The sequence below is a fragment of the Hemicordylus capensis genome, chromosome 4 (assembly GCF_027244095.1).
Source record: "Hemicordylus capensis ecotype Gifberg chromosome 4, rHemCap1.1.pri, whole genome shotgun sequence".
Taxonomy (NCBI): domain Eukaryota; kingdom Metazoa; phylum Chordata; class Lepidosauria; order Squamata; family Cordylidae; genus Hemicordylus; species Hemicordylus capensis.
Genome location: NC_069660.1, coordinates 147,816,153 through 147,837,044, shown reverse-complemented (window position 1 = coordinate 147,837,044; position 20,892 = coordinate 147,816,153). Strand labels below are relative to the sequence as shown.

Here is a 20,892-nt window from a genome sequence, read left to right as displayed (position 1 = left end):
TGCAATAGTTTACTTTAACTTACTTTTAAAAAGTCAACAGCCTTACTATGATTTAACATCAAGTGATTTTAATATTGCTGCTTATGGGGGGAAATGACCAAAGGCACAATAATGCCTGAATGGTCACGTATAAGTCAAACATGCGGAGAAGTCCTGAAGCTGGTTTGGAAGCTCACTTGACAAACACATAACTGATACATATTGAGGTGATCCAAACGAGCAGCAGAAACTGGGCTAAGGGAGCCCAACCCGGTTTCTGCTGCTCATGTGCAGCAACGGGAGCTGTGTGGCTCCCGGCAGCAATCCCGCCTAAATGCCCTCCCCCTTAAAAGAGGTTAGCGGAGTGAGTGCTCCGCTAACCCCATTTTTTGGTTGTGTGCCTGCTGTGGCGGACACACTCAGGGAGGGGGGAGAGGGGAGGGGGCACCCCAGGAATGCACCATGCACCATGCACTTGTGCAGTGCATTACTAGGGCTGTGGTTGGGGGAATGCCACATGGCAGCGCTTCCCTTTGCTTGACTCCTGGAGCTGCCGGACGAGCCACGGCTGGGCGCAGGAGTGCCCAAGCAAAGCCACAGCTCATCTGGATGGACGATCTGCTCACCCAGCAATGGGCTAGTGATTGGTGATGTCAGATTGGTTAGTGATGAAAAAATGAGACTCTTCACATGATTAGTGTGAAGAGTCATAAGGGGGTTTGCATGGAGAGCGGGTTCGACCATGTGAAGAGCCTCATTTTCTGACATGTTGCAGATGTGAGTCATTGGCTATTTTCCATATTGCTCTCATTCACCTTTTAGGAGAAAAGGTATCAGAAAAGATATTGTAAGTCCTATTTTAATAAATTGTTGATTTGCCTCAGTGGAATTCTGGGTGTTTGGCTACTGCTTCCCATTCTTTTTCATGAAGAATGAAAACCTGAAGAATGTCAAGCACTGATGTCGCTTTTCCACCACTACAAAAAATTTCAGCCAAAGTTGAGAACTATAGGATAGCAGGCCACCCCTCTAACAGGTCAGTCTAGGTCAGGGATTCTCAACGTTGGGTCCCCAGATGTTATTGGACTTCATCTCCCATAATCCCCAACCAAAGGCCACTGGGGCTGGGTATTATGGGAGTTGAAGTCCAATAACATCTGGGGACCCAATGTTGAGACTCCCTGGTCTAGGTTATGTGATAAGTTTCCAGGTCAGGTTTTCTCTGCTGAGAACAACAGAGGGAACTCTGCTGCTATCTGGTATTTCTGGGCTGGGCCTAGCTAGGACTGCCCTCTGCTTCAGTGCTTCTAGGGACTTGCCCCCTGGCTTGGCAGGAGACTAGTCAAACAGTATCATATTATACTGAGGAAAAAATACTTGTCTAAGGATAAACATTATGGGACCCATGTGGCTGCTGTTGAAAATCTGTGAACTATGGCAGTGCATAATGTTTGCATAATGTTTAAAAGGTCCTTGTCATATGCGTTGCCCAACCATATGCAGTGCCTGTATGTTAGCACTGTATATCCTGGCGGTGGTTTGTGTGTTTAATTTGGCCCTGAATCCACCCTGAGTGAGTAAAAGCAGCTGCTTTCTTCACGGTTAGTCTGGCAGAAGCCACAATAGTCTCTAAGTGGCTTTGCAAGAAAATCCAGAACAGCAAGGACACATTGTGGGAAATGATGACTTTGCAAGAGTGGTGAGGAAAATGACTCGTAAAATTACACACAAACTAGGGACAACGGAGACATATGCTGCATTGCTCACCATTTGTAGAGCCCATGGTACAGCAGTTTAGATTTCTTTCCACTGTCCTCATGGCTTAATTTCAGCTAGAGATTTCAAGTGATGTTGCTGACATTTGTAATTATTGGAGCGACAAGGCAATAGGCACAAAGAGTAGAGATAGGAACAGACAGTATCTCTGATCGGCGCTGGTTGAGATGAAATGATTGAGAAAGCAGGCATGGCCGGGTGATGAATCTCTCCTCCCTTGCTTACCTGTGTGGGATGCTTGTCCTTACAACTGCAGATGGTGGTGTTGAGGTTTCTGGTGAGTCGAGCAGTGGTGTCAAGGTTTCTGGTGGGTGTTCATATCTGGGGTCTTTATCTAAGAACAGAAGTGTTTATCCATCAATCCTTCCAGCATTGGTTGTTAGCCTTGGCTGTTTATTATTCATGAAACATGCTCTCTTTCTGCCAAGTGTCCTTTCACTTACTTGGTCCCCAATACCAAAGTTCCTGTTTGTATAGGGGGCAGAATGATGTGGCTTCTTGTCACGTGACTCAGTAGCTGGGATCTGTATTCCCTTGTTGAGCTTCCTTTATCTCTGGTGCTGCTCCATGATGGTGATAGAGTTAGCAAGAATCCTATCCATCAATGTGATTGAAGTGGCTACATATCACCTGGGGCCTTCAGCTGACTGCTCTGGGAGTGTTGTTACTTTTAATACCTGGTTTGTTGGCTTAATGATATGTTAGCATTGCAGTGGAACTGACCTACGAGATGCATAGGATTCTGAGTAAGCCCCACCCCCTGCCTCCACATCACATTCCCTCCTGTGCCCATTTTTTGCCCTTACCTTAACTGTGGGCTGCTAGCATAGGGCTTTTGCTGGTATAACCGGTCACTGGTGTAAATCCGCTATGATGGTGTAATGTTTTGTTCTGTTGGCATAAGGGGATATAGTAGTAATCCACTGATCCGCATCCATCTGGCACAATCTAAGAAAAGGATTGAACTGTGGTTTGGATAGTTTTTATCGTAAATTTGTTTTGTATTATGCCCTTGGGTTTTCTTCTGTTTCCCAGATGTCACTAGTCCTTTTGCAGCAGAACAAATGGCTATGTTGTAATATTATTAATGTATGCCAAGTACAACTTCCTTATCTGACACTATTCATCACATCCCAATTAATCATGTGCCAAAGAACCCAATATTCTATTCCAAGCACAGACCAATAACTCCTGGTGAAATTAAATCATCTTTCAGAAATATTTCATGCCTCCAAGCTAATAATTCAATGCAAATAGATTTCTGGAAGGACAATTGGGGCAGGTTATGTGATCTTATCGTTAGATTCTCCAGTGTGTTAAAATCTTCTACCACATTCTAAATTGACATCTCTTCATAAATAGGTTACACCTTTATCTAAATAGCAGAAACATTACTACTTGCAGAGCTGAGTGCCATATGGTGTAGTGGGTAATGTGATGGATTTGGAAGTGGGGAGGTGCAGATTCAAATCTCCGCTTAGTTACCAGTTGCCAGGTGAGCCATGGGCAGGTCACGTTTTCCTCACACTATTTCATATGGTTGTGTGAGGATACATTTAAATAATAGGGATAATGAGATATGCTTTTCTGATCTTCTTGAAAGAAAAGTGGGATAAAAATGTGATGAATAAGATTTGCTATTCCATGACCAGCTCCAGGTCACTGACTCCTTCCCATATTCACAGTGGGGAGAGTGGTGGCAGCAGTCAATGGCAGCCCCACATCTTCCCACCCTTAGAGGTGGGCAGTGGCTTGAAAAGCCTGGGGCAGATCTCATGCAGATTTATTGCTGATGGGTTTTCTAGGAGATGTTACCTGCCCAGAAAGGCAGTGCCTCATGAAGCCATGTTGCCTCCACCTTTGGTCAAGAGGAGTGACCCGCGTTCTGTGCATCCAAACTATGAAGGAGGGGGTGGGGGTTCCCACACTTCGTTTGCAGTCGCTGCATTTAAAAGGGCTGTGATAGGGATTCCCAACCCCACCCCCCCACTAGCCATCTCGGTGCTGAAGCATACCCTGCCATTGGATGGCAGCCTGAGAGCAGCATGGGGGCTCTTTCTAGGGGGGCTCTTCTTGCTGGCTTGCCGACCACGGTTTTCAATAAACAGCCAGAAAAAAATGATAGTTTACTTACTAATATGAAGATCCCTGCCTTCCCCTTGTGGGGGTCCTCATTTAATCTCCCTGGGGAAAGACAAACTCACTTCCCCACTTGGGGAGAGGAGTGGTAGGAGAGGAGAGGTAGAGGTTGGAGAGGAGAGCTGGTCTTGTGGTAGCAAGCATGACTTGCCCCCTTAGCTAAGCAGGGTCTGCCCTGGTTGCACATGAATGGGAGACTAGAAGTGTGAGCACTGCAAGATATTCCCCTCAGGGGATGAAGCCACTCTGGGAAGAGCAGAAGATTTCAAGTTCCCTCCTCGTCTTCTCCAAGATAGGGCTAAGAGAGATTCCTGCCTGCAACCTTGGGGAAGCCGCTGCCAGTCTGTGAAGACAATACTGGGCTAGACAGACCAGTGGTCTGACTCAGTATATGGCAGCTTCCTGTGTTCCTATGTTCCTGGAGGAAGAGACTTGGGGCCCCCTTCTCCCCACCCCCTAGGAGGAGAGGATTCTCTCTTCCCACCTTGACTGTTTAAAGTTGGACTGACTGCACCCACCCATGCCTGTTGGGGACTTTCCACCCTACACAATCACCCATTCTGTTTTAGCTTGATGGGGGCGGGGGTTCTTAGGAAGGAAAACGAATGAAGGGAATGCTGCATGCTCCACTCCAAATAAGGGCTGTCCCTTTCATGGTTGCTGTTCCTTTGTGGGAATGCATTCTACCACACCTGTCTGAGATGCCTCATAAAGAGGGAGCCAGACTATGCATTCCTAGACCTCCCTATATACAAGAATTTATATAGAAAGAATTAGAGGTAACACTTGTGTCCACTTCCACAGTAAATATACAGATAATGTATAGCCATGGAATGCACCCATGGTAGTGCTGCCCAGCCAGACAACACATGGAACACCTTTAACAGAATGGCCCCCCAAGCAGACGTGATAGATTGGGTGTTAGGCAACTGATAGGGTTCCCTGCACATGTGCTATTCTCCTTGTTCAGTTGGGAGCTGTCACAATGTTTCCGATAGGAATTGCAGGTAGAGGTTCCTTATGGTGGAAGGATGGGGTGGGGTGGGGGGACTGAGACCGATTGAGATGTGTGTGGTCAAAAATGTGTTCAAGTATTACTATTAGTGGGAATCAATGTGTTTGTGCAACAGGCACTGCAGTAATGAGTTCTCTGAGACCTATCTTGCAGTCTCCATTTTGTCCTCCGATTCCTTTTTGCCAAGGAACAGGGGAGGTACAGAAGATGAAGGGGAAAGCTTCTGTCTCCAATACATTTGTTTCCCTTTAAATACAGGAACTGTAGAGATGTGGTGTCCCTGTTGCCAAGCAGTGGTGAGAGGAGAAAGGAGAAGGCAGTGGGTGGGGCAGTGGGTGAGGCACCCTCTGAGGGGTGGCCAGAAAAAAATGCCATCACCCTAGAACTGACACATTTTGGGGCTGCTCTGAGACAGCCTCTTGATGTCGATGTTAGTGGGAGCAGCTTGGGCACAGAACCCAAGTTACAGCAGTGGCATGCCTGCATGAATGCATGCATGAATGAACAGCTTTATTAAGATCATAGGTCAGACGTAAACACAAATTCAGACAACACAAGCAGTGAAACCCACTACAAACCAAAGGTTCAAATTATGGTTTGGGGTCAAAACCTGACCTGAGTTTGGGTGACAAAACTGTGGTTTCATGCATTTGGATGATCACAAAGTCGAACCTCTGGCAAGTTTACCTCCGGCTTGACGTATTGTCCAAAAGTGGCCTGTATTTCTGTTTGTCTGTATTTTTGTCTGTTTTCAAGACCCAACTTAGTTAAAGTGGTGTGGCAGTTAAGTATGGGGTGGGGAATAAAACATAGAGACCACACAAGACCTGAATTAAAGACATAGGTTAGAAGAAAAATCAGGGGGGCCACATGCCGTAGTGGGAGGGGAGAGTTCTAAGAAAGCCAGTCAAGAAATACAACAGCTAAAGGAAGTGTGACAAAGAAGGCAGTGGCCTCAGCAGCAGGAATCTAAGTAAACCATGGGTGAGTGGAGCACATGAGGTGCATTTATGTATGACTGGAAGGCAGAAACTGGGCAGGGAAGAAATATTTGGGAGCTGGGAAACATCAGCCAGGAAGATTTCTAGAGTCTAGATTCTGTCAGGGGAATTCTGCCACCTGTGGATTCTGTATTGTGGTACAGAAACCCTGGGAAGGAGGGAAGATAAGAATGTCAAATATGTGGTGGTGGGGATGGATGTCACATGTTGATTTTTAAGCAGCTAGTACTTTGGTTGAAGACTTCTAGTTTACTTAATTACAACTTAGAAGTCTATGAAGCTATTCTCACGAGCAGCAAAAACCAGGCTAGGGAAGCCCAGCCCGGTTTTTGCTGCTTGTGAGAATAGCTTCAGTGGCATGATGGCAAGCCCTCTTAGGTAGCCTGCCACAGGTTACTTGACCGTGTGTCTACCATGGTTGCTTGCAGCCACGGCGAACACACTTGGGAGGGGGCTCTCAGTAATGCAGGGCACACTCATGCAGTGCATTATTGGGGCTCCAAGGGATGGGGCGCCACAGTGGTGCTTCCCTCAGCCCGACCCCAAGAGCCGTCGAGCGTGGCAAGGTACAGGCAGCCCACAGGGGAGCCGCTGTTTGTCTGGTTGGGCGATCTGCCCACCCAGGGACTGTGCTGTGATCATCTGCTAGGAGGTAAGCACTTTCGGGCTTCCTCCCCACAAAAGAGGGTAGCCCTTCTCACCGATCGTGAGAAGGGCTTCTATATCTTTAGATTACCTAAGACCTGAAAAGCAAGGCTACCACACACACACACACACACACACACACACACACACACACACACACACGGAATTTACTGTTCTAAGGAAACAACTTCCACACCTTCTTAGATAGTGCATGGAAGTAAATTTTAGGGCTAGTTTACCATCTGCTATTGTATCTTTTGCTGAATGTGAATTATGAATTTGGGTGCACAAGTGAGAGTCATCTAGTTCAATTACCATTACCATTTCTATTATGAAGTAAAGTTTATGTAATAAATAATGAAGCCAAATATGTATATTACTCTTTTCTGAATAAGTATTATCAGAGATGTACTGTAACTTGACCTGTATGTTTTCATGCAAGTGGCATAAATAATTGATAGTGCCCAATGAATATGCTAATCTGAAGAATCCGAGAGGCTTAGCTGCCCTGCTGTGCTGCTTTCCAGACCCTTGTGAATTTTTGAAGCAGAGACTGGTGGAGATAGCAGCTGGGTGTATGCCAAGATGCCACACTGAAGCCTGCATACAGAGTTCAAGGATTCTACAAAAGCTATATTTGTCTATTAATTGTTCACAAAATGTTAACTGGAATGATTTATTTGTTCTCCCTGCCATCAATATAATCTGAGGGAAGGAAGCATGTCACAATTTCCCTACACTAAGGTTCAGTTTGAAAAATGACATTTTAATCAATTCAGAAACTGAGTGGATAATAATTTGGAACATATTGACATTGTAGCTGTAAAATATATGCTCCCCAAAATTCTTCTCTGAGAATTTTTATATCAGGTATACATCAAAGTCCTGCCCGCAGCATCCTGCCCCACCAAGTACGTGGCACATCCACTACTTGACACATCCAAGTATGTGACACCACCACTACCACCACTATTACTACTACTACTACTACTACTACTACTACTACTACTGGTGTGAATAGAACTGGGTTGGCCAGTTCGGTTCAAATCTGAACCAGATTCGAACCAACCTAGCCTGGCCGGGGTCTTTGTATGGCCGAACTGGGTCCGGTCTGGTTCAGCCACCGAACTGGGTGAAATTGGTTCAGGAGATATTTGTAAAGATGCATTCCCTATGTGGCAGAGGCTCCTCCACAGGGGCTCCTCCACTGCATGCACAGAGGCCGGACCCGAGACACTGCTGAGCCAGCGCCTCAGTAAAGGAGGGGGGAATGTGCTTGGGGCACCGGGAGGGCAAGCAGCAGGACTGGCAGCTGTGCCAGCCAGAGTAAGAGCAGTTCTCCACCTCTCTGCCTCTGCCCGGCCACCCCTATTTATCCCAGACTGGTTTGCCCAAATCGGTCCGAGTTTGGCTCAATCGTGGCCCGAACCACCCCCAGTTAGGTCCATGATTGAACCTCTGAGCCAGGCCCAGTACGGGGCAAACTCGTTTGGGATTAACCATTCATGCACAGCTACTACTACTACTACTACCACCACCACTTCTATATGACTTATCCATAGGAATGCCTCCTGCTCTCTATCCAGTGTCTTCCCTTTCCTCCTGTGCTACTTCTTAACATCAATTCCTTCAACACTTCCTGAGCTACTGTAGACTCATCCTACCATGCTCTTCCATTGCTGTCTAGATCTCCTCATCCATTGTCAGTCCCCAGCTTCTCTGACATCCTTTTCTTGTCCATACCTTGTAGACTGCAACAGCCTTGCCAGTTCTGCATTTGCATGCTACAGGGGCTCATTAAAGTTGGGCAGAACAGTCCACCAATTTTCAGGCTTATTCAACCATTCTGGTTTGGCCAGAGTTTTCACCACTGTAAAAAAACAACAACTACTACTTATTGTATGTAGGTATGTGGCATTATATGGCAATTATATCAATATTCAAATGATAAGGGAATGCTATCAATAAGAGTTATATCTGAAGTAACCACGCCATCACCTCTGGGCCTTGTAGAGTTGCAGCACTGGCAAAGGCACTCCCTATGCAGTACAGCAGACCTTTGCAGAAAGAATATTGAAACATTCTCACAGCTGCATGAAGCCCTGACCACTAGTTATAATTTTTAGCAGCAGTCATAGCAACAGCAGAACATTTTTTAATAAGCCAGAAGGCTAATGAGGCTAACAGAAGGCTAATGAAAAGGTTTGTTTTTTTTAAAAAAAGTTTTGTTTTGAATGCAAGTGAAACTTAAAATCAAATCAATAAGTGTTTTATTACTTGATTACTTGTCACATGTGGCCAAATGGGATACAATGCACCCAATACTAAGCCCTGCCAATTTCAATGGAGTGTTAGGAATATTACAAACTATCTGTAAATCGGTGTCTGAATGGGCTAACCTGTCTCAGTTTCTAAGTTGTATGCACGCATTTGTTATTTTTGTTTTATTCCAGGCACTGGAAATATAAAATCTATGACAATCCCAGCCTTATTCTGACTTATATTTATGCTTGCATCTTCAGTTAAAAACAACAACAAACCTCCCAGGGCAGCATACCAACACAAGAATAACTCTGCAAGTTCTTACTAAAGGTCTATCTAGTCTACTATCTTGTTTCCCAAAATGGCTAACCAGAAGCCCACAAGGAAAAGGAACTACTTTGAATAATTTTCCTCATCATGTAGGCCAACATCCACATAACAGGATAAAATCAACAAAGGGCATAGATCAGCCATTTTGTCCACTGAGGATTCTGAAGTCAGAGTTCTGGAAAATGGCTTCATTAGAACATAAGAACAGCCCTGCTGGATCAGGCCCAAGGCCCAATTAGTCCAATATCCTGTTTAACACAGTGGCCTCTAGTGGGCAGCCAGCCAGCCAGCAAGCACTGATAGAGTTAATTGGAAAAAGCAGTTGACCTTGATTGACAGACTGGAGTCCCTAGGTCATGACCCAATCGGTTAACAAGTTGGGTGGGATGAAAGGGCTTCTGAGGGTCTTCTGGGGAGAAGAAGGGATACCCAGGTGAGAGAGGAGCAATGGAGTCTTGCCAGGTTCTTTCAGAGTTAGTTTTGTAAGACCCTGGGGAGTCAGGGATTGCAGGGAGTTGGTCTCACCTGAGTCCTGGTGAGGTCCAAAGAAAGGAAGGCAAGGCATATGGCTTCACACATTTAGACTTAGGTGAAAGTATTTTAATAAGACTTGTGTTAGAAATTATTTTCCTTTGTGTGTGTTACTTTGTATACCAAAGTATCTGCTTTGTATCTTCTCGTAACTAACTACCTTCAACCTTAACCTAGTAACTAATTACTTTAAGAGTGCCTGAGAACATCTGGGCATTTTGAAAAACTCTTGTCACCATCAAGCTACTTTTATTTGCAACCAATATGCTGAAGCCTAAGTGTTTTTGGTAGTAAATTAATAAATTGTTTTTCTCTGTTTTACAAGCCCTCTCAAAGTGTTTGACTGAATCTGGGAGAGGGGGAGGGGAAGCTTCTAGTGCGCACAGCCTCAAAAGGATTGTAAAGCCTGCTACATCCTCACTTAAACATATATAATTGGGACCACTATTTTATATTTGCCTGCTAGCAAATTAAGAGAGAATACTGGAATTTTTAGCGTTCCGATTCCAGTCCATTGTAATCTCCGTTCATAAAGGAATGCTTGGTGGCAGTGAGACAATCTACCAAGATTCCCTGTTTAATTAAATAATAAACCCAGTCAGCTCACCAAGTAATGTGGAGGGGTGACTCAGCGATAATTCCTCCCAAGTGAGCTGGCTGGGTCAGTTCACTACATGGCCCACCAGATGCCTCTGAAAGGCCCACAGGCAAGAGGTGAGGGCATGCCCTCTCTCTTGCTGTTGCTCCCCTGCAACTAGTATTTAGAGGCATCTTGCTTCTGAGGCTGGAAGTGGCCTATAGCCACCAGACCAATAGCCATTGATAGATCTGTCATTGTGAATTTGTCTAAGTCCTTTTTAAAGCTTCTTGGTCCTAAATTTCCTGGCCTTCAGATCATTGGGATGACCCCTAATTCTAGTGTTATGTGAGAGGGATAAAAATATCTGTCTACTCTCTCTACATGCATGATTTTATACACCTCTATCATGTCTCCTTGTAGCTGCCTCTTTTCCAAAATAAAAAGCCCCAGATGCTGTAGCATTGCCTCATAAGGAATGTGCTCCAGGCCTCAGATAATCTTGGTTGCCCTCTTCTGCACCTTTTACAGTTCTACAATGTCCTTCTTAAGATATGGTGACCATGTTATGTTGAGGATAAAATCTGCCTTTTACTAACAGTGTGATACCACAATTTATTATACCACCCTTCCACACATAATCCATCTCCATAATCATTACAGTTTTATAACAAGATAATATAATTTCTAATGATATTATTAGTATTACTATTTATTTACACAGTCAGACAAGTGTTATTGACTGGTTTGTTTTATCCAGACATCGAGTCCTTCCCAAGGACCTGGGATGGCTGAATTTTATTATCAATGTTGTTGCTGTTATTATAGATATCGTCGCAGAATATAGAATATAGGCAGAATATTGTGTATTTCACAGAGTGTCACATGTGTGACTATTTGCTCCATGGGCAGAAGTCATGGGTGTGTGCTCGGTGCAAGGAGCTCCTGGCTCTCAGGGAACAAATCCGTTCCCTCGAGACCAAGGTGGCGGATCTGGAGAAGCTCAGGGAGACAGAGGGGCATGTGGACGAGACCTTCAGGGATGTGACAGAGGCATCCCACTCCAGGGCTGGTAGCTCCTCTGCTGTCAGGGAGAACGAAGGTCTTGGGCGAGGAGGACATCGGTCTGAGGAAGAGGGAAATGCTCCTTTAGAAGGGACCCCTTCCGTGGATGATGAGCCCATATCCTCTCGCACAGGGGATACTCCTCTGGGGGGTGGGGGCCTCCTTGTAGTTGGTGATTCGATCATTGGGGGATAGAGAGATGGGTTTGTGACCCGCGTGTTGACCGCACGGTGACTTGCCTTCCTGGTGCGAAGGTTGCAGACATTATGCAGTGTCTAGACAGGCTCCTAGGCAGTGCTGGGGAGGAGACAGCTGTCGTGGTGCACGTTGGCACCAACGATGTGGAGAAATGCAGTCGGGAGGTCCTGGAAGCCAAATTTAGGCTGATAGGTAGCATTTTGAAATCCAGGACCCCCAAGGTAGCATTCTCAGAAATGCTACCTGTTCCACGCGCAAGTACAGTGAGACAGGCAGAGCTGAGGGGTTTCAATGCATGGATGAGATGTTGGTGCTGGGAGGAGGGGTTTAGATTTGTTAGGCACTGGGACACATTTTGGGGCAAGCAAGGCCTGTACAAAAGGGACGGGCTGCACTTGAACCAAGATGGAACCAGACTGCTGGCGCTTAAAACCAAAAAGGTTGCAGAACAGCTTTTAAAATGACACCTGGGGAACAGCCGATGGGAGCTGGGCAGTATCCCGTTTGGCAAAAGTCATCCTTTAAAGTGTGAGGCTGCAAAGAATTCAGATAAAACAGAAGGGGACAGAGCAGAACCGCATAAAGAGCAGACAGGAGCCTGTGCCAGCAGGTCAAAGAGTCAAAAAAATAGCATACATCAGGGGAGAGATTCAGTGTATAGGTGCTTATATGCCAATGCCAGAAGCCTCCGAGCCAAGATGGGTGAGCTGGAGTGCTTGGTTGCTAATGCAGAAATAGATATAGTGGGCATAACAGAAACATGGTGCAACAGTGAGAACCGGTGGGACACTGTTATCCCTGGGTATAAACTCTATAGAAAGGACAGGGAGGGGCGCCTTGGAGGAGGGGTAGCACTGTATGTTAAAGAAGGGATAGAATCTAACAAAGTAGAAAACCTAGGTGGACTGGAGTCCTCCACAGAAACCCTGTGGGTGACTATACAAGGCCGAAAAGGGAACGTGCTACTGGGGACGTGCTATCGCCCTCTGGATCAAAATGCTGACAGTGACTGGGAGTTGCAGGAGGAAATCAGGGAGGTGTCAAGGAGAGGCAGGGCTGTAATTATGGGTGATTTCAACTACCCACACATAGACTAGGTAAATTCACATTCAAGTCAGGACAAAGAGGTCAAATTTCTAGATACACTAAATGACTGTGCCCTAGAACAGTTGGTCATGGAACCGACCAGATAGAAGGCAACTTTGGATCTAATTCTGAGTGACACCCAGGACCTGGTGCGTGATGTCAGTGTCATCGACCCTTTAGGGAACAGTGACCACAGTGCCATCAAATTCAGCATACATGCGGGGAGAGAATAATCAAGGATGTCTAACACAGACATTTTGAATTTCAGAAGAGGAAACTTCTCCAAAATGAGGATTATGGTGAAAAGAAAGCTGAGGGGGGAAATCAGGAGAGTCACTTCGCTCCAGTGTGCATGGAGTTTACTAAAAACCACAATACTAGAAGCCCAGTTAGATTGTATACCCAAAAGGAGGAAAGGTACCATTAAGTCCAGGAGGATGCCAGCATGGCTAACGGGTACCGTCAAGGAAGCCATAAAAGGAAAGAAGACTTCCTTCCAAAATTGGAAGGCCTGTCCAGATGAAGAGAACAGAAAGGAACACAAACTCTGGCCAAAGAAATGCAAGGTGACAATAAGGGAGGCAAAAAGAGAGTTTGAGGAACATTTAGCCAAAAGTATCAAGAGGAATAACAAAAACTTCTTTAAGTACATCAGAAGCAGGAAACCTGCCAGGGAGGCAGTTGGACCAGACAATGAGGGAGTGAAAGGGATTATTAAGGAGGATATGGAGGTTGCAGAGAAGCTGAATGAGTTCTTTGCATCTGTCTTCACGGCAGAGGATACTGAGCATATACTTGTTCCTGAACCAGGCTTTTTAGGGATGGAGGCTAGAGAGCTGAGTAAGAAAGAAGTGACAAGGGATGATGTTATAACTGTCTGGAAAAACTGAAAGCTAACAAATCACCAGGGCCGGATGGCATCCATCGAAGAATCCTCAAAGAACTCAAATGTGAAATTGCCGACCTCCTTGCTAGAATATTTAACTTATTCCTGAAATCGGGCTCTGTACCAGAGGACTGGAGAGTAGCAAATATAACACCGATTTTCAAAAAGGGATCCAGGGGCGATCTGGGAAATTACAGGCCAGTTAGCCTAACGTCCGTTCCAGGCAAATTGATGGAAAGCATCCTCAATGATAAAATTGTAAAGCACCTAGAAGAACAGGTCCTGCTGGGAGTGAGCCAGCATGGCTTCCGCAAAGGTAAATCTTGCCTCACCAACCTTTTGGACTTCTTTGAGAGTGTCAACGAGTGTGTGGATCAAGGTGATCCAGTTGACATAGTCTACCTGGACTTCCAAAAAGCTTTTGACAAAGTTCCTCATCAAAGGCTCCTGAGGAAACTGAGCTGTCATGGGATAAAGGGACAAGTACATGTGTGGATTGCTAACTGGTTGAAAGACAGGAAACAGAGGGTAGGTATAAATGGATAGTTTTCACAATGGAGGGAAGTAAGAAGTGAGGTCCCCCAGGGATCTGTACTGGGACCGGTGCTTTTTAATTTATTCATAAATGATCTAGAAGCAGGGGTAAGCAGCGATGTGGCCAGATTTGCAGATGATACCAAACTCTTCCGGGTAATGAAATCCCAAACGGATTGTGAGCAGCTCCAAAAGGATCTCTCCAAACTGGGGGAGTGGGCGACAAAATGGCAAATGCGGTTCAATGTTAGCAAGTGTAAAGTGATGCACATTGGGACGAAAAACCCCAACTTCAAGTTTATGCTGATGGGATCCGAGCTGTCGGTGACCGACCAGGAGAGGGATCTTGGGGTTGTGGTGGACAGCTCGTTGAAAGTGTCGACTCACTGTGCGGCAGCTGTGAAAAAGGCAAATTCCATGCTAGGGATCATTAGAAAGGGGATTGAAAATAAAACGGCTAACATTATAATGCCCTTATACAAAACTATGCTGCAGCCACACTTGGAGTACTGCGTACAATTCTGGTCACTACATCTTAAAAAGGACATTGTTGAACTGGAGAAGGTACAGAAGAGGGCAACCAAGATGATCAGGGGCCTAGAGCACTTTTCCTATGGGGCAAGACTACAACACCTGGGGCTTTTTAGTTTAGAAAAAAGACGACTGCGGGGAGACATGATAGAGGTCTATAAAATCATGCATGGTGTGGAGAAAGTGGAGAGAGAGAAATTCTTTTCCCTCTCACACAACACTAGAACCAGGGGTCACTCCATGAAATTGATTGCCAGGAGGTCTAGGACCAACAAACGGAAGTACTTTTTCACACAATGTGTGATCCACTTGTGGAACTCTCTGCCACAGGAGAGTGGTGACAGCCAAAAACCTGGATGGCTTTAAGAGGGGTTTGGATGACTTCATGGAGGAGAGGTCTATCAATGGCTACTAGTCGGAGGGCTGTGGGCCACCTCCAGCCTCAAAAGCAGGATGCCTCTGAGTACCAGTTGCAGGGGAGTAATGGCAGGTGAGAGGGCACACCCTCAACTCTGTGGCTTCCAGCGGCATCTGGTGGGCCACTGTGCGAAATAGGATGCTGGACTAGATGGGCCTTGGGCCTGATCCAGCAGGGCTGTTCTTATGCTATTCCCAGTAAAGTTGCTTTTTGTAACTGGCTGATGGTGATTTCTGTGGCCCCTATGGTACTGAGGTGCTCTTCAAGGTGTTTTGGAATTGCACCTAGGGCACCAATTACCACTGGGATTATTTTGGTCTTTTTCTGCCACAGCCTTTCAATTTCAATTTGTAGATCTTTGTATTTGGTTATTTTTTCTATTTCTTTTTCTTCTATTCTGCTATCCCCTGGTATTGCTGTGTCGATTATTTTAACTTGTTTTTCTTTCTTCTCGACTACAGTTATATCTGGTGTATTGTGTGGCAGATGTTTGTCTGTTGATAGTCGGAAGTCCCATAATATTTTTGCATCTTCATTTTCTACAACTTTTTCAATTATTATTATTATTTTACTCAGTCAGACAGGTGTTATTGACCGGTTTGTTTTATCCAGACATCGAGTCCTTCCCAAGGACCTGGGATGCCAGAATTTTATTGTCAATGTTGTTGCTGTTGTTATAGATATCGTCACAGAATATAGGCTGTTCCCAGTAAAGCTGCTTTTTGTAATTGGCTGATGGTGATTTCTGTGGCCCTTTTGATGTTGAGGTGCTCTTCAAGGTCTTTTGGAACTGCACCCAGGGCGCCAATTACCACTGGGATTATTTGGGTCTTTTTCTGCCACAGCCTTTCAATTTCAATTTGTAGATCTTTGTATTTGGTGATTTTTTCTATTTCTTTTTCTTCTATTCTGCTATCCCCTGCTATTGCTATGTCAATGATTTTGACTTGTTTTTCTTTCTTCTCGACTATAGTTATATCTGGTGTATTGTGTGGCAGATGTTTGTCTGTTTGTAGTCGGAAGTCCCATAATATTTTTACATCTTCATTTTCTTCAACTTTTTCAATTTTATGGTCCCACCAATTTTTGGCTACAGGTAGCTTGTATTTTTTGCAGATGTTCCAGTGTATCATCCCTGCTACTTTGTCATGCCTTTGTTTGTAGTCAGTCTGTGCAATCTTTTGACAACAGCTGATTAGGTGGTCCACGGTTTCATCTGCTTCTTTACAAAGGCGGCACTTGCTGTTTGTGGTTGATTTTTCGACTTTGGCTCTTATTGCATTTGTTCTTAGTGCCTGTTCTTGCGCAGCCAGTATTAAACCCTCTGTTTCTTTCTTCAAGTTGCCATTCTTAAGCCATTGCCAGGTCTTGGTGATGTCTGATTTTCCACTTATATTGTGCAAATATTGACCATGCAGGGGCTTATTTTTCCATTTTTCTGCTCGGTTCTTGACTTGTTCTTTCTTGTAGGACTGCTTTCTTTCATTGGTGTTGAATAGTTTCGCATTATTGACCATTTGAAGTGCATCTTCTTCACTGTCCTTTATATATTCTTCAAGGCCTCTTTTCTCCTCCTCTACTGTTTGATGGACTTGCAGCATTCCTCTTCCACCTGAGCTGCAAGGGAGGTATAGCCTATCGACATCACTGCGGGGGTGCAGAGCATGATTGATGGTCATGATTTTCCTGGTCTTACGATCTAGAGTCTCTAGCTCTGCCTGGGTCCAGTCTATTATTCCTGCAGTGTATCTGATAAGAGGTATAGCCCAAGTGTTTATGGCTTGTATGGTGTCCCCGCCATTGAGTTTGGACTTTAGGATTTTTCTAACTCTCCTGATGTATTCACTTCCAATTTTTCTTTTAACTTCAGTGTGTGTGATGTTATCAGCCTGGAGATTGCCCAAGTATTTGTAATGTTCTTTCTCTTCCAGGTTCTTGATCTTGCTTCCATTGGGCAGTTCTATTCCTTCTGTTTTTCTTATTTTTCCTCTGTTTATTATTATTATTATTATTATTATTATTATTATTATTATGTAAATTTATGTCAATTTCTATTCACATGTTACATTCAGTGCAGATACAGACTCTGCACAGCATCTCTATGATGGCTGATCTGTATGTTTTTCTAGTTATTCACACATTGCATTCAACATTCATCAAAACAGTACAATCTGTATTTTACATTATTAATATGATGATAATAATCATAATCATAATTAAAAATAATATCAACCATCTGACTCTGAAGGCTCTAGGTGGTTCACATTTTGGGGGGATACAGTTCCCATGTTGGCTTTTAAAGTGATGCATGTACAGTCATTTGCTTGAAAGTTTGTGCACTCATACATATATTAAATTTCTCCTCACAACAACCCTGTGAAGTAGATTAGGCTGAGAGAGAAGTGACTGGCCCAGAGTAACCCAGCAAGTATCATGGCTGGATGGGGATTTGAACTCGGGTTTCCCGGGTCCTAGTCCAGCACTCTAACCAGTACACCACACTGGCATACAAAATAATATGTGAATAACCATTCAAATGAGATTTTTACAAGTGAGTGAGTGTGAAGGCACAGGGCTTGCCTGAAGAACTGATCTTCTCCCTCACTTCACTAAGTAAATTACAATTCCAAAAAGAAAACATTTTCCTACTCTATATACAACTTAAGAACTAGCCCCCATCTGAGCAACCCCTTAGGAGCTCAAAGGATCAGAAAAAAACAACAACAGCCTAGCTAATTTTAACAGAGCTGTGCCCATTTATTCCTTTTCTCCCCTTCCCCCGCATTTTTGTAAAAAAACCAAAAACACCTCAGTGCAAAAGATTTCAAAAGTATTTTGTAAAGTGAAGCCACTGGGCTCGTCAATGGGTCTTGAAGCTGCAGTTTGAAATATAAAGGCTGTCGTGCAAGTGAGAGACTTTCCTTCAAAGACAAGTGTAAAAGAATGAACTGTGGAGTATTGAGCGTGCCCCCCTGGGGTCTTGACAATAAAAGTCCACATTTTTCCAGCTTGAAATCCTTGTTTTCTCTGTTGTAGTGTGCTGTTGCTCTCAAGAAAAAGAGCTCAATTTTGGATCCTTGGAAAACAAATTTCATTGCAAAGCCATTAATAATCATGGGGGAGGGGGAGAAATAGCAGCCTAATTTACACCTAACCTTCCCTTTTAATGATTAATGGATACTATTTATGTAAACTGTTTTTCTACATTCCGGCAGGAAATGAAATTTGAATTGCAAATTTTACAGTGGTACATTTTAACCGGTGACCCTTTCCCCAATCACAAATAAAAGAAAACCAATTACATTTGTAATAAAGATGCTAATGCATTTCTTGTTTCTAAGTCATTTCCCCCTGAAAACAGGTGTCTACTCCCACGCCCCTGCATTCCTCCTTCTGTTTCGGAATCAAGACTGACAGAAATGGTGTTTTCTGAAATGCTGGAAGTCGTGTATGTACATTTGTTATTTAATCACAAGAGCCACCTCTGCTCTCATACTAAGACATAGCATTCATAGTCAAGTGAGTCAAGACTGCTGTCTTCTGATCTTCTGCTGTTTCCTTCTGCTACTGCCCTATAGCAGGATATTTACACTATAGAACAGTTATATTTAGTCTATAGAAGAACAGTATTCTTTAGAAGAACTATAGTTTTTTGCAGAACTATAGTCTCAACCAATGGAGGCTCCTCATTTGGGATAGCTCCCTTCCTTCCAGTCCCACATTCTTGCCAGCCCCCCATTCTCTCACCAAACCCATAATCTCTTCCTCTCTATTGTTCTCTCTGTCTGACTCTCTTGCTTGAATGTTGCTCTTGCATTTCTTCTGCTTGCCAGTAGATGGCACTGGCTCTTGGTCTTTTTTCTAAATTCCTTTGTAAAGCAATTTCTTCCCTCTTAGGGTATTCAGTGGGATCCATTGCCCCCAAATGAAGTAATCACCATACTTAATCACTACCCATATTGCATAATTAGTTCTCCAGCACTAATCAGGATGCGCCATTCTTTTCTCCCCCCAGCCCTGCCCCCAACCAATCAGAAGTCAGAATACCTTACAGGCACCTATTCTGACCAATAGCCAGCAAACAAAGCCAGCCCAGTAAACAGATTTCTCAGGCAGTCTGATAGCAGACTTTTTGGAGATATTTGTGCAAATTGGGAACGCTCAGTGAGTAAGCAGATGCAGTTCAGAACAGATAGGAACCTTGGCTACCTTTCTCTAGCCTCCCCTTCTCCCTTTCCTCCTCACTCAGCACCTCAACCAGGTGCTCAGGAGGCAACAGCTCTCTTCAGCATTTGCTGGGAGTTCTCTTCTTTTCCTTTCCTTTCCTTTTTAAAAATCCCAGTGGCAAATCTTAGCAACTTTCAGAGATCTAGAGCAGGGATTCTCAGTGTTGGGTCCCCAGATGTTATTGGACTTCAACTCCCATAATCCCCAACCAAAGGCTACAGGGGCAGGGGATTATGGGAGTTGAAGTCCAATAACATCTGGGGACCCAATGTTGAGAATCCCTGATCTAGAGAATTTGAGGGGGAATGAGGGAGGAAAGAAGAGGGGGAAAGTGGGAAATATGGTGGTCTGGCACTTCCTATGTGTAGTTATTTTACTAACAGGCAAACAAGCAAGCAGCCCCCTGCCTTCACTCTTGTTCTGGAACTTTAAGCAAAGCCTCTTGCTAGCTCCCTTATCTTTCTCTTACTCTCTCACCAATCTTGAGGGTGAAAGAGAGGGAGGGGGTTGTGGCTTCCAACTAAAACAAGGCATAACTGCAATTACTAATTAGACAACTTCAAACGTCTCCTATTTGAAATGCATCTTTATGCAGAAATATTTATTTTTTTATTTTATAAGGATTCTGAGATTATTTATTTATATTAAAATCCACAAAACACAATAAAAACCATAGCATAAAACAGTTATTAAGACAAATTATTAAAAATAATTCGAATTAAAAGCCTGCGAGAAAAGGTGAGTCTTGAGGGCCTTTCTGAAAACAAACAGAGAAGAAGATGCTCTTATTTCAGTGGGGAGCATATTCCAAAGCCCCAGGGCAGCCACAGAGAAAGCCCGGTCCCGGGTCGCCGCCAGACAAGCCAACGGCAACCATAACTGGACCTCTCCAGAAGATTGTAATGGGATTATTGTATTCTCTTCATGGCCACGGTAACTGGCACATCTTGAACACTAGGCCAGTCCAAAATAGTCAATTAGCTTCACCAGTCTATAGTTCTTACGCCAGTTTTTGTTCGTTGTTGCTTGGTTATTTTTTGTGTTATAATTTTGTTTTGTTTTGTTTTGTTTTGTTAGTAGAAGTAGTATAGAAAGGAGAAGTCCTCAGCAAAGGTTCTTTGGACATGTTTGTGATATATATGGCATAATTTTCAAATCTGATAAAGGATTCTCTCAAGTAAACGTTGCATAGAACTGCAGCCAATTCTATACAGTTTATTCCAAGCAAAGCATTAACAAACTCATTGGGGCTTATTCCCAAGTAACTGCTGTGTGCATAGGATGGCAGCCCAAGGTCTCCACATTGTGAGAACGGGAGAAATAAGGTTTGCTTAAAAAAAAAAAAGTATGTACTGCATGTTCATATTTGTGAGAAAAAGGGGAATTAGTGGGCTTTGTGTGCGGCCAAATACATTGTGGTATTTTCAAGTGGTGTGAAATGTGTGTACGCAGGTAAAGGTAAAGTGTTCCATCGAGTCAGTGTCAGCTCCTGGCAACTACAGAGCCCTGTGGTTTTCTTTGGTAGAATACAGGAGGGGTTTACCATTGCCATCTCCCACACAATATGAGATGATGCCTTTCAGCATCTTCCATGCAGTTGTTACCTGCAAATAGGTGCTCAAACTCCTCCTCCTCCCTTGCAAGGAGTGGGAGAAATGGAGGCAATTCTGATAGGATGGAGCTACTGAAGTG

At 44.2% G+C, this 20,892-nt stretch overlaps 1 long non-coding RNA gene across 3 annotated transcripts in view; it reads right to left on the bottom strand.

Annotated features, from left to right (window-relative positions):
- LOC128322241 (uncharacterized) overlaps nt 1-20,892 on the bottom strand; it is a 106,877-nt gene that overhangs the window by 40,500 nt on the left and 45,485 nt on the right. The window contains exons 2-4 of one of the 3 annotated variants that reach the window (XR_008305618.1): nt 8,299-8,425; nt 2,562-2,646; nt 1,981-2,089 (exon numbers count right to left, since the gene is read on the bottom strand). This is a non-coding gene — a long non-coding RNA (uncharacterized LOC128322241). The remainder of the gene's footprint in view (nt 1-1,980; nt 2,090-2,561; nt 2,647-8,298; nt 8,426-20,892) is intronic. The other 2 variants (XR_008305619.1, XR_008305620.1) reach the window with 2 other exon arrangements.